Genomic DNA, 11,678 nt, shown 5'->3' on the forward strand with positions numbered 1-11,678 from the left:
ATGCCCTCTTATTTATTCTTCTTCTATCTAAAGCAGTAACAAAAATAGTTTATATCATATTATTGCATAATTTGAGAAATAGTATGTGATCATATACTTAAAGCCTGTGAGTAAATGAAAGTCAGGGAAGTTTTACCACCATAAAATTGATGTAACGGAACAGAAAATCAAACCCTATCTTTGCACATGTGTATAGGGAGCAGAGCTAAAGGGATACTGCCAACTTCAATTTGGTCAAAAGATTATTCTTTTGTAAAAACAATCTTTATAAGACCAATAGAAATATTTTCATAATGTTTAATTCAATTATGCTTTTATAATAAACTCTTAACTTATTCCCCTGCAGTGCCTCACCCCCATCACTGAAAGTAACTATGAAACTCACTAAAATTATATTTGTCTAAACTGAGCAATATACAAAAAAGGAAACAACATGAACGACAAATAAATTAGATTAATATTCTCTTGCTTTTGTAATATAAGGTGTTATTTGATAATTTAGTTAAATAAATGTTTGCTTACAATATACTTCATTTTGTTAAATCTACATTAATTTCATTGTCATACTTATTCCAATATCTCTTTACTGATTTAAGCACTAATCCTGCAAACATTTACTCTGCAGTGTTACATACTTCTAAGTATATCTGGCAATTATTTGTTGGCTAACTTGTTACAGGCTTCCTGGTACAGAAGTAGGACTCTTGATCAGGGATTTGAATGCTGAATGGGTAGGGAAGGGTGTTCCATGTATAAGGGGTGGTGGGATGAAAGAACATGCAAAGGTGGTTGAGAGAGAAAAAAAACTGGGAAACACACTGGCATCAATGGAGATATGGCAGGTATGAGGAGCAACATGAAAAGAAATAGTCAGATAAGCTTTGTAGATACCCTGTTTCCCCGAAAATAAGACAGTGTCTTATATTAATTTTTGCTCCCAAAGATGCGCTAGGTCTTATTTTCAGGGGATGTCTTATTTTTCAGAAATGAAAAATGCCTTATTATCGGTGGATGCCTTATTATCGGGGGGATGCCTTATATTACAACGAGAGGCAAAACTGTAAGTAGGCCTTATTTTCGGAGGATGTCTTATTTTCGGGGAAACAGGGTACCTGATGTGGTGGTGAGGGGGAAGCAGCAGAAAGATTCAAAGTTGACCTGCACATGATCAGATCAACTGGTTAGGTAGATGATCTTAGTAGCTGAGTTTTGTATTGATTAAGGACGGTTAGAGCGGGAGGAGAGCACAAACATTGGTGTCAGAGCGCCCAGTGAGAAAGAGGTTGCAGTGATCATTGCAAGAAAATACAAAAATTGGATGAGAGTTTTTGCTGTGTAGACAGAAAGAAGAGGTCAGATACTGCTGACTGTGGTCTGATAATCAGGTACAGAAAGTCAGAGATGGGCCTAAGCTACAAATTTCATCAAAATTCAAGGAGAGGTGGATTTAGTCTGCTAGTTAAGCCCACTAAAGACAAAAGTCTAAGCTACAATTTCTGTAACTGGAGTGGATTCAAACTCCCCCAGTGTGTTCTTTGGGAGGCAAAAGAGCCTAAGGGTGAATGGATTCAGTATTTCAATTCAGGCCTAAGTCTAAGCAAGATAGAAACAAAAAGGATTCTGTTAGAATGGCTCACCAGAATCTAAAAAAGAAATAGATGGGAATAAAAAAAGAAATAGATGTGCTTGGATATTCCTATAATAGGCACATTAAAATAGATAAGATGACAAGGGAAAAAGGCAGGTAATGGCTATGAATGGCTTGTTTAGTGCAGACGGTATACTTGGTGCTATAGAAAAAAACCAAAGGGAAGGCTTGGTCTCTACCCAAAGGAGTTTACAATCTAGATGATTTATTATGAACTAGTCACTTATTTACAATTTAGCTACCATATCTGGAGATGACACTGGAGAAAAAAAATAAATTAGAGTATGTCAAATCAGCACAGTGCATGTCTTATTTCATTATGAATGTAAAACATGACATAAAAGTGCAATTCTAATTTGATATGCAAATCCCTCTACACTAACCTTGACTGAATGACATCAGTAAAGTGACAACATTCTCTAAAATTCACACCTTAATTCTGTATCACTGCTTTTCTTGCATGTTAGTAAAATTTTGAAAAATGAAACAAAGAATTATGACAGCTCTAGTTAAGACAAAACACGAATATAGCAAAGGGATTTCTCTTCAGTGCGGGTGGCCTCTTGAAATATTTTACATTGCAGCAGATGGTGTACACCACACAAAGCAACTTCTCCCTTCAGTAGTTGCAATTAATTACAAGAATTTTAGTGTCTCGTTGCCTATCTAGGCTGATTTATCATGTCTCAGCCTTCACATCAAGAAGGCAACCATCTCTGCTATCATGGTAACTAATGCTTCATGGTTCTGAAAGTACCTGTTGCACACAGAACTAAACTACATCTCTTATTAATACAAATACACCCCGAAGTATCTTCTCCATAACACAGGAATGTTAAATCCCCAAGCCCCTCCTAAACTCACATCTCCTATATGGCACTGAATTGAAAAAAGGTAGCTTTAGAAAAACAAATGGACTCAAACCACATGTTAATGAGTATGATGCACAGCAGTAAAACAAATGAAAAAAATGTACCACAAAAATGCTATAAACCGATTTAGCTTGATCAAAAAGTTACAGGAGCTACACATCCAATACTTCAATATCACATTGCATTATTGACTAGACACACAGTGAGTGGGTTTCAGCTTCTTTTCAAACATTAAGCATAGGTACTGCAGGAAATAGAACACTGGACTAAATGGGCCAATGGCCTGCTCTAGCATATCAACTCCTATTTTCTTACGTACGTACTAACAACAAATTAAAAAGAACGATAAATCAAGTAAACAAACAAAAAATAATCATAACATAAACACAAACTGAAAGAATATGTATTTTTCCATGGTAATTGCATTAAAAATAAATACATTTCAGATAGAACTGGAAAAAGTAACACTGAAGAAAAAAAAAACCCAATCACAAAAGTTATTAAAACCAGTGAAATAAATAAATGGGTAAGCCATTACAACCAGGATTTCTTGTGAAACTAAATCAACCAACGCGCAAGAAATGCGCTGAAGACCTATTAAGACAGCACAGAATATAGAATACATAAAATGTAACCATCTTTTTGTTTTACAACCTAACTCAAACAAGCAGCATAATTCTCAACCACTTCACCTCCTTCTCAACTATAATTTAAAAGCAACACCACTAACGTTATTTAAATAATCTTCCTCTTACCTTTAAAAATAACTCTCAATTATGCACACCTGCATCTCCACTTCCCATGAATTTGCTTCAAAGCTTCTTTTTTTACTGCCAGGTTTGGAATGGGTTTCTTGGGGACTTAAAAATTCACGAGGCGATCACAAAGGCTACCTTGGCTCACCTGTGCTCGGAGAGCGAGTGACCCAGGCAGGCTAATCTCAACATCTCAATTGTAAGAAGAGCGAGAGACACCCTTCCTTCTAAAAGTTCCTGAACGTGCCTCTTGGTGTGTCTGTATTCACACTGTCAGTCTTGGCAGGACCATCCTGGGATGGATGGATGGATGGATGGAGATACTCAGCTAGGGAGCCCTGCATGCCACATACTCCTCTCCAATACCGCATAGTTGGAGCCAATCAATCACTATTTGTATTTGAAGCCATTAGTGCAGCTCTACATTCCCCTGTAGCCCTGATCTCTCCTCGGGGCACAGGGTCCCTATGGCTTTGTCCCTCTGTCCCTGCCGGGGTCCCGCTTTGCATAAAGCCCCAGCCCAGGGCAGCTCCCACCGTTCCCCCGCTGGCAGAGGCTGGGGAAGGGAGAGGGGCACCGGGGCGGCTCAGCTCTGCGGGCTGCCGTCCCCTCCAGCCGCCAGCGCACGAAGGGAGCGCGGAGCAGCGGGCGCCCGAGCTGTGGGAAGCGCTTACCTTTGCCAACGCACCGGCGTCCTCTTCCTCCGCCGGGCCGCCGCGCGAGGCTCTTTTGTTCTCCTGGGGAGGGGGGGTGAACGCGCTCTCCGGGCCCCCCGCTGGGGCTGAGCGTGGAGGCTGAGCCGAGGCAGCCGCCCGTTTCCTCGCCAAGCCCCGCCGCCGCCGCCACCGCCGGGCTCGTCGGCGCTACGCGGAGCTCTGCCCAGCCGCTGGCGCCCCGGCAATGACAATGGAGCATTTGCATGGAGCGGCGGCTTCGCCTGCGCTGGGAGTCGGAGGGCCACCACCTGTCAGCGCGCCGCGGGCAGCCCAGGCCGCGCCAGCCTGGCACGCGCCGGGCCCCGCTCGGGGGCTCCCGCCACAGCGCGGGCCCCCATTCCCTGAGGGGGGTGGGAGGAAAGGGGGCACCCAGGGCGAGCTGCCCCGGGCTGGTGGCGGGGGATAGCAGCGGCCCGGGAGCCCCGGCTTCTGGGCAGCAGAGGGAAAGAGACGCCCGGGGAGCCGGGGTAAGAGTGGAAGCAGGAGCCGCCCTGGTGACTGGGATTGGAGCCGCTCCCTCGGCCTACACCGGCCTTGACGCCCCCACTCCCGCTCCCTGTGCGGAGGGCTCATCCCCTGGTTGTTTCCTCCCAGAGAAGGGTGCCCCGTGCTGGGGACACAGCCTGGCCCCCATAGCCGCGATGCTTCCTCGGCGCCTGCAGGCCCTGCTGTGAGAAGCGTCGTGTTCAGCTGCCAGCCCCACTTCTCTAGGCCGGGGCTGGCCAAAGAAGTAAGGGCACCGTTCAACAGTGTTAGCCTCTTTAGTCGGTAACTTTCCTCCTGTGGCATCCCAAAGCGTTTAAGAGGCTCTACAAAGTAAGCACTTCAGTCACCTTGAAATGCAGCCACCTCTGCAGTGAAGCACAGCAGCCCTTTACAGTGTTGCAACTCTCCTGATTTTATTGCAAAGTCTCTAGTTGGTGGGGTTTTTTTAAGCCCCAACTACTGCACTCAAGTCAGCATGTTGGAATCTCAGCTTTAATTGTTAAGATAAAGTGTCTAGGCCTCACCGTTGCAAAGAAAATCATAAAAATCTGATCCCCGTTGTACACCCAGTGGTTAAAATAGAAATGACAAAAATGACCCAGAATTTATTTTTAAAAGCTCATTGTTCTGGGGCTGACTCATAGTTTTTTAACACTTAGGGTTGGCAGTACTAACACCGCACCTCTATTGAACATGGCAGTGTAGAACATGAAGTGAAGAATACCCAAGTAAAGAACTAAAACTGCCAGTCAGCAGTATGTTTTAACAGCTTCATTTCCTAGAGGTTCGCTGTCAGTCTAAAGAAGTCGTATGGGTGGAATGTTGTTAAGTTGATGTCGGATAGCCCAGCCATGCTGAAATGAATTAATGGATGCCTAACTTCTCACATCCAACCCTGGACAAAAAGTTTGGCATCATTCCCCTCATCTTGCTACTTGGCCAGACCAAATTCAATCCCCAGAGGAGTGAAGGATTCGTTTCATGTAGCCTTTCTGCCAATAGGAGGATTTTCTGGCTCATCCGAACAATGTTACCAACTCTTGAGTTATTTGATATTTTTCTAAAGACCCCAGCTCTTGCAGTAATGTAATTATGTGAGAATTTGAGCTCTCATTTTAAAAGAAAAGTATGTTCCTAATCTTCATTGTTGAGGAGAAAAGCTTGAAAACATGACTTAGCTCTGTCTGAAAGGATCGAAAACTAGAAGGCAAATAAAGAGAAGTCAAAATGTTTTGTTTTTAAATCTCATGATTGATTGAGTTTTGGTGGGGGAAGGTAGATTTATGATTTTTTGACGCTTATGATTAGCAATAATGCTGTATTTGTACATTGAAAGGTGAACACAAGGCTGCTATTTGTTAATTCTTACTCAAACACCATCCCCTAAAGCCCCATCCTTCAGATTTACACTGTAGTTAAGCCATCTCCTGATTAGGTGGTGCTGTATAAAGGTCTACCTGTAAGAACAATATTGATAAAAAAGTTCCTAAACCATGTTGCCATAGAGAGGGAAAAAAGTAAATTTGGGGATTAAATTCCCAAATTAATAACTAGATTTACATAAAATACTTTAAAAGTACTTTTTACAATAAGAAAAATATATTGCTTGCTACTGATCAATAAAAGTTGCATTTATCCCCTCTATCCTCTTGAAAAAGTCAAACTAATTTCCGCATATGGGGTAACAGGGTGTCATTTTGTTAAGTTATGATTCAGATGATAATTTCAGATACATAATCATCTTTTTGTTAGGACAGCTTTCATGCAGGTGTCTGGAAGAATGACAGCCTATGGGAAAGTATTATTCTATAATGTCATTTAAAACAGCTTAAAAGCATTTCATACTCTTATACTAGAAGTGGTTATTCAGTTCCCTGGCAGGGAAGGTCTGATCCCTACAGTACATTTTCTAGTGCTATATAATGACGTTTTAAAAGTCCAAGGAAGACATTTGTCTTGGGAGAGTATTCCTGACATCTGTCAATGTTTTTAGCCTGCTTTTTTCCTTTCTTAATTTCATTCCATTGATCCTAGTTACCCTTTTGTGTGCCACCCTAAATAACTCTGCTCTATCCTGGGTATTTGCCACTTTAAAATATGTGTACATGTATCAAACTTGAGTTTCCTCTCACCTACACTGGTGTTAGTCAGGAGTAAGCTAATTGAAGTTACACCAATTTTAGACTAGCGTAAGCAAGAGGAGACAGCCTATCACATCCATCTCCCAATCATCTCTTAGCTGAGCGGTCTGTAACTGAGCTGTGTCCCCTAGCCAGCACAGGTAGCAAGTAGCTCCAGACTCCTCCTTTTATTGAGGGGTTGATCAGTGAGGCAAGATTTGGTGTCTGCTAACTAGTGACCATACACTAAAATACACTGAACTAGAGCTGTGGAAAACTCTGGGATCAGTTCACAAGGAATTCAGCAAACTTGATTTTGGTTTCTATCCACACAGGCTCTTTCACAGGGCTCTTCTATCACGACCCGGTGTTCTTCACTGCCTCGCCAGTTTATGTGGTCTCAAGATCACAAACACACACCGTGTTGTTACCCTTTCATCAAGTGTGTATTTATTCATTATAAGGCTCTCTGGTGCAATACAGGCCTATAGCTAGAGATACCATCCCCACAGCCTTCACTCTTCAGCCTAGGCTCACTTCCTACTGAGGCTTGCTTCCTGTTCCTCCCATTTATATCCAATATTACATTGTTTGCCTAGTGATTACCACCCAGGTGCTTATAATCCCCCAACAGAGAAGGTTTGATTGCTCATAGCTGAACCTGCAGTCTTCTTCATGCTTTGGCAACTTCAGTGACCAGGGTGCTGCTCATCATGCCCTGTCACACAATCTCACTGTTTCAAGTTCAAATGAACCTCTGCACCTCCTTGCAAAACTGCCAAGTTTCACATGGTTTGTACCTGAAGGAAGTGAATCAGGAACTTTTCCTCCCCCTATGCCCATTTTCACCCCAACAGGCCTGGTCTTACATCCTTAGCATATGTTGCCTCAGGCAGGGCCGGCTCCAGGCACCAGCGAAGGAAGCAGGAGCCTGGGGCGGTCAATAGAAAGGGGCGGCACATCCAGGTCTTCGGCGGCGGGTCCTTCACTCCCTCTCTTCACTCGTCGGCGGCACTTCAGTGGCAGCACAATCAGCTTTTCTTTTTTCCCTTCGCTGCTTGGGATGGCAAAAAAGCTGGAGCCAGCCCTGGCCTCAGGGCATGGGGCTGGTGGCCTCATTTCCAATATCTGATTGGCCTATTCCATCTTTGGTCTGAGTCAGAGGTTGTGGGGACAGGAGCAAAGTAGGCCTTAAAAGTCTCTACTCTATCTGTTGCTTCTGCTGCTGTAGCTTGGAGTTGAGAAATGCCCCAGACTTCACTATAGGGTCATAAGTACCCTCCCCTTTACAGATTCATCTGGGAGGAGTTGCCTTCCCCATAGTGTGTATATTAGGCAGTGACAATTAAACCCCTCAACATTCTGTTCCCCATGGTCCTGGTTTCTCTACTGGTATTCCCTGCATATATCAGCTCTGCAGGTGTATGGTTAAGGAAGGTGCTGTAATGGGACTGCCATCCCACCTCTGAGACGTGAGGTCACTATTCCTTTAAGACAGGTCCTAATAAAATGTACTAATGCCAGCTTCCTGCAGCCTAACCCACATGGAAAGGGGGGGGGGGGAGGGAGATTACAGGGCAGCTGTCTTTAGCCTGGACCAGATGAAAACAAAAACAAACACAAGACATCTTCCTTCAGGCAAGGATGTGAGAGTATATAGAGCTCTTCCCTCAACCATACTCCCAACTGCTTTGTGTATGTTCCTCCTTTAAACATGCAAGAGTTGAACCAAACACTGAAGAAACCTATCCTGGATACATCAGGATACCGCCCAGTGTCAAACCTTCCATTCCTGAGCAAGCTAAAGTATACCCAATTGCTTGACTGCACTTGTGATTTGTTACTGAGAATGTTTGAGAGACCAACTAATACAGCCAAATTTTATTAGTCAAAGAAAGCAGTACAAAAAAAAAAAGGAAAGGAAAGGAAAGACTTTATACATTACCAATCTTTCTTAGAAAGAGTTTTCTCACAGCATTCAGATCACCTTATGCAGAAGGTGTACTCCAAAGTATGCATTCAAACTAGCCATTTTCATAGTATGGCTGTTTACAGGCTGAAAACACTCTACACATCACTCAGGACTAAAATTCACCCATTAGCTTTTTACCTTGTTTTTCTTATTCCATGATGTATCTTTCTTATCTTTTGGTTTGGATTCCACATTCCAAACCAGTTGGGCCCTGGAGGTACCACCCAACCTGTACCAGGACAAAGAATGAATGCATCTGGTCTCTGACAGGTTTTATATTCAACTGTGCAAGATGCTGAATTTGCTGTTGCAAAGTACTGTGGGATATATATCTTGGCATAAATGAACAGAACTGTAGGGAAAGCATAACACAAATTCAGTTAGCATAATTTGCCACATGCTTTGCACAATATGAATGTGGTATACATATGTACGTGCTAACAAAGCTCATAGAGAAACTAAAAAAAAGGACAGCTACAAGCTCATCTAATTGAAGCTAGTGTTCTAGACCCAGCACAGTCTAGAGTCAGGCCAGGACCTGGAACCGAAACTGCATTACTGGCATTGATGGATGATTTCCTTCTGTCAGTGGATAGAGGGCAGACATCCATTCTCATCGTCCTAGACCTCTCTGCAGCATTTGACACTGTCAGCCATCAAATACTACTCTCTCATCTGAGAGAGGTGGCAGTAGTCCAGAATAATGTGCTGAAATGGTTTGAATCATTCCTGGAGAAATGCACCCTCCGAGTAGTGATGGGGAAACTGCACCTCAGGAGTGCAAGTAGGGCACTACCCTCCAGTACGCAGTACCAGCAAGAGATTTTTAGTGGGTACAGGGTACCAGAAAGACTTGGGGCTAGCCCCCACTCCAGCGGGGGGACTGTGCTCTGCTCCTTAAAGGAGTAGAACACAGCTAGGGAGGGCATTAATTCTTTAAATGGCTTTAACAGCACAATACATTTGCTACCAAACTTAAACAAAGGCTTTGTTTAAGTTTGTTAGCATATTTATTCTGCTGTTATGTTGGTCAGGAATCCTCAAGAGGGGAGAGGTGGGGCGGGACGAAAGGTGTTTAAACAGTGTTTTAGATTCTGTTTCTCTCCATTGGTCTGAATTATCCATGACATTCACACGGCATCACATCAAGTCCAAATCATTAGAGGAATGTCTCTGCGTGCACTGACCAGAGTATGTTTGGATTTGGATGTCAACCCAGTTCTGCAGCCTTACAGGGATCAGGTGTTGTCCTCAGTGTACACAGAATTCTTCTTTGCAGCCAAACTAGTCTAACATGCATTTTGTTAACTGGAACTGGAACAGCAAAACAAAGAAAACAAATGCCTCATTTTCCAGCTTTGTGGGTGAGAGAACTATAAGTGAAGATTATAATGCTGGACACTGATGGCCTTAAACCAGCTGCCTCAGGAATCTGCCAAGAACTTTGCTGAAAATATGTTCCTCATTTTAGCAACGGAGCTAAGATTTATCACTCATCTGCCCACCTTTATTCGAATGAAGCTCCTTCTGATCTGACAGCTCAGGCATTGTCAGTTTCATCCAGAACAATTTACAAACTTGGAACCTAATCCTGTAAATCCTTAATCATTTGATCAATCCCACTGAAGACAATTGGACAATTTGCATGATTATAGACAACTTTTGTGGACTGGTAAGAGTTTCAGGAGTCTGTTCCTATAAAAGAAGTTGAATCTCCCATTGAAATGCAATGTTTAGGTACAATACCATAAAGCAGTTTAGGATACAGTTCTATTTAAAATTTGACTTTTAATAAGTCATATATATGCTGAAATGGCTCCTCACCCAACTTCTATACTCCATATAAACAGACCAAATACTACATATTTGGGGGGGGGGGAAATTGAGTAGTTAAGCATGTTGATGTTTGTATTGTGGCAAGGCATATTCTCGGTCTCACCAGCCTCAGCTGTTTTTAGCCTTGGCAAGACGGGCTTGGGTAAAACAGTCCCTCTCGGCTGCACAGGGGCAGTCCGTTCCTTCTGTCAGCCAGTCTTTTGGGCTTGTTTTTCTCCCTTATGGGAGGGAATGCAGCCTCCCGTCCTGGTGAGGCTCGCTGTCTTGCTGCTCCTAACCTAGTTGCAGCTTGACTACTACTTTTTTTTTTTTTTTTTTTTTTTTTTTTTTCTCCTCTCTCTCTCCCTCCCTCCCCCCTCTTCTCCCACCGGGGAGGGTTTAAAAAGGTCTCAGGCAGCCCTTAGTTGGAATCAGCTGATCCTAATTGACCCTCAGGTAACCCCCTCCCAGCTGATCCTAATTGATCTCAGGTGAACCTGATTGACCTGTAGTCATCCCTCCTCAGTTGATAGGGAGGAAGGCCTTTTAACCTTCTGTGACTGTTTTCTACTCCCTCCTTGCAGCTGTCTGTCCTGAGTTTATCAGAGTATATACAAAGTAGCATGTCAGAGGGGATGGCGAGAGCATGGGGGCCCTGGACTGGCATGGAGGAGTCACATGGAGGGTCATGTGCGGTCATGGTGTCCCTCCCATGAATGCAGTACCGGCAAGAAATGATTTCTGCTTTCACCACTGCTGCACCTCCACCACTAGACTCCCCCCACTTGCAGAGTCTCACAAGGATCAGTTCTCTCTCTGGTCCTTTCCAGCCTCTATATGCAGCCACTTGATAAACTGGTCAGACAACAGACTCAAGTGCCAGCAATAAACAAAGAACACAGCGCTCTACCTATCCTTCACCACATACAATTACCACCAAGACGGGCTAGTGTTTGGATAAGATCGGCTCACGGATAAAGAACAATTGGCTGAAGTTGAATCTGAGGAAGACAGAGGTGATGTTGGTGGGCAGAGGACAGCATTTGAAGAGTTCTCAGGTATGGTGCAATTTGATCAAAGAAACACACTGCGATCGATCAGTTCAGTCCATAGTTTAGGAATGCTCCTGGATTCCTCATCAGTGCTAAATTTGCACATACTAGCATCCATGAGTAACGGTTTCGACCATCTCCAGTTGCTAAGAATCTCCATCTCATCCTGGTGGATGATGACCTGGCCTCAGTTATTCACATCTTCATCACCTCTCAGATGGACTATGGCAATATGATATACC

General features: G+C 43.6%; 1 protein-coding gene across 1 annotated transcript in view; it reads right to left on the minus strand.

Annotated features, from left to right (window-relative positions):
* PDE4B (phosphodiesterase 4B) overlaps positions 1 to 3,955 on the minus strand; it is a 403,030-nt gene extending 399,075 nt beyond the window's left edge. The window contains exon 1 of the mRNA XM_054038005.1: positions 3,950 to 3,955. The gene's annotated coding sequence lies outside the window, so the exon portion shown is untranslated. The remainder of the gene's footprint in view (positions 1 to 3,949) is intronic.
* Between the last annotated feature and the right edge of the window lie 7,723 nt (positions 3,956 to 11,678).

Source organism: Malaclemys terrapin, chromosome 8 (assembly GCF_027887155.1).
Source record: "Malaclemys terrapin pileata isolate rMalTer1 chromosome 8, rMalTer1.hap1, whole genome shotgun sequence".
NCBI classification, from domain to species: domain Eukaryota; kingdom Metazoa; phylum Chordata; order Testudines; family Emydidae; genus Malaclemys; species Malaclemys terrapin.